The sequence below is a fragment of the Morus notabilis genome, unplaced genomic scaffold, assembly GCF_000414095.1.
Source record: "Morus notabilis unplaced genomic scaffold, ASM41409v2 Scaffold651, whole genome shotgun sequence".
NCBI lineage: Eukaryota > Viridiplantae > Streptophyta > Magnoliopsida > Rosales > Moraceae > Morus > Morus notabilis.
Window position 1 is genome coordinate 322,431 of NW_010360493.1, and position 2,597 is coordinate 325,027.

Sequence of the window (2,597 nt, forward strand, 5' to 3'; positions counted from 1 at the left end):
TCTATTAATTCCAATAGTTACTCCACTATAAACTTGGAATTGAACTCTCAAAATTACAGACATTAATTACTTCTAAACTGTGAAGTGTCCATTTGATATAGTCATTACATATAGATCAATCCTCCATAAATAATTCATAATTAGAGTCAGGTAGAATCCGTTAACCTCTCTAATTATATCTGCATCCTTGAGTACCATTGATTCTCTAATGGATAGTGATTCATAAAACACATTCACGAACCAGAACGCTCTTACTAATCCATGTACCGAATCAACACTCAAGAGAATTATTTATCTACTTCTTTCTCAAGAAGGAATGGATTCCATCTCGTATAATAACATTTCCAGCTACCTATTTCATTATGTCTCCAAAATACAAGGAATATGATTGAGGGTCTCAGAATCCGTACCGAGTAAATCAAAAGACATAAATTCATAAATAGGAGTTTGTTAAGAACTCAGGATTAAGATAATCCTATATATGACCATCGGTAGACTCAATTAGAATTTCTATGCTTAACGGAAATTATTAGAAATTCATATTGTGTCTTTGTCCTTGTTCCACATAATATTATTATGTGAAATACACTCATTCAATATCTCGTCATATTAACAGTGCGGATAACACCGTTCCATTCTAAATGGGAATGACATGTATTCATAATGTTTTAATTAAAGATTCTGAACTTTAATTAAATTCATCATGAACAATGTTTTTTATTATTATCCTTAAACATTATCCTCTCGTATATAATACTTATATACTATGTTTAAGGTTACATAAACAATTACGGAATTTTCATTTGATATTCATAAAATATTCATAAATATATGCACATAAAATGATGAATAAACTCTTTTATTAATTAAATAATAAATATCATTTTACATCTCATGCTTCTAGGACACTATTCCCAACACATCTAATATAAATTAGGAAGGATAATCATGGCGTTTTCAAATGTTTAATTGCTTCAGGGGTATTTTGAGTATGTTTTTTTTTTTTTATAAATACGGGGTGTTTTGAGCATTTGAATAATAAAAAGAGTGAGATTAGTATTTTGATAAAACGTAGCGGGTGTTTTAGGTATGAGCAATGCTACAGGGCATCGGTGGTGCTTAGCACCACTTATTAATAGAAAGTGGGTCTCGCAGTGTAGGACCCACAAATGGGGCATACTTTCTATTAGTGATGGTGTTTAACACTGGTTGTGCCTTTAATAAAAATTTAAGTACTTCATTAAAATATGTTTAACCTTTATACAAGCTAACTACTCTCGGAATTCGAGCTTGAGTTCTCTTCCTTAAACCCACCCCACCTTTATCAACTAGACCAGTTAGCTATGAGTTTAACCTTTAAGATTATAATAAGTAGAAACACTTAGGCCTTGTTTGGTTCGCCGTTTGAATTGTATTGCTTTGGTTTGAATTGTAGAATTTGAATTATGGTGATTTGAATTGTGATTCGAATTGGTGTTTGGATACACAAATAATTTAAAATTTAATTAGGAATAAAATTCAAATTGTGTTTGAATAGAGTGTTAAAAACTGTCATTAGAGTTTTGCGATAAATGTTATAAAATCTCATTATAAACGACATATTTAAATATGCAATATGCATGAAGATTTGTTCTTCTCTTCATTAAACATATAGGGAAAAACTCATCTCAATTGGAGTTGAAATGAAGAAATTATGACATTTTAAGCTTGAAGTTGTAGAGAGAGAAAAAATAAAAAACAATTGTGTTTGAATTGTTTTAAACAATCTGGATTGTTGATTTAGGGAGGGTATAAATTTCAAAATCAACTATTTGAATCGTAGATGGTTTAAAATTTAAATAGTCTCTATTTATTTCTAAACTAAACACTAATTAAATTTTTAGGCACAATTCGAATCGATTTGTTTGGTTCTAGTTGCTGAACCAGACAGGGATCTAGAAATTTAAAAGGAAAAAAAATAAAATGAGAAAAAAACATTTTAAAAGGAAATTTGCCAACCTTAAAAACCAAATATGTAAAGGCAAAGAAGTCAGACCGCCAGGCGCACCTAAATGCCATATTTGTCAAAGCTAAACTTTTTTACACCCAAGTATTGCGATGCGATAAACAACTATTCATGCATGGGGAGCAATCACCAGGTACTAGTCACCTGTGACTGGTCACCACTCAATATTCATTATCATTGCAAAGCACTAAGGTAAGGGTGTGTTTCATTACGGTAGAAGAATAATAATGAGAATGTGAAGAAGAATGGTAATATAAATAAATAAAAAATAAAATTGATTCATTTATTTAGTTGTAATTTTAAGAATTTTTTAGAATAGAACATGAATATTTTCATATTGACAAACTTACTCTTATGCTATATATAACACTAATATTTTATTTATCAGTATAATATATAAAATGTAATATAATATAATAAAATAATAATATTAGAATTATTAGTATAATTATAGTATTATTTGTTAAAATATTATAACTACATCATATTATATATATTATATTGTAATATTATTATATATTATATTATAAGATATAATTATGTTACAATATATTATATATTATTATAGAATATTAAATAAATATATCATAAT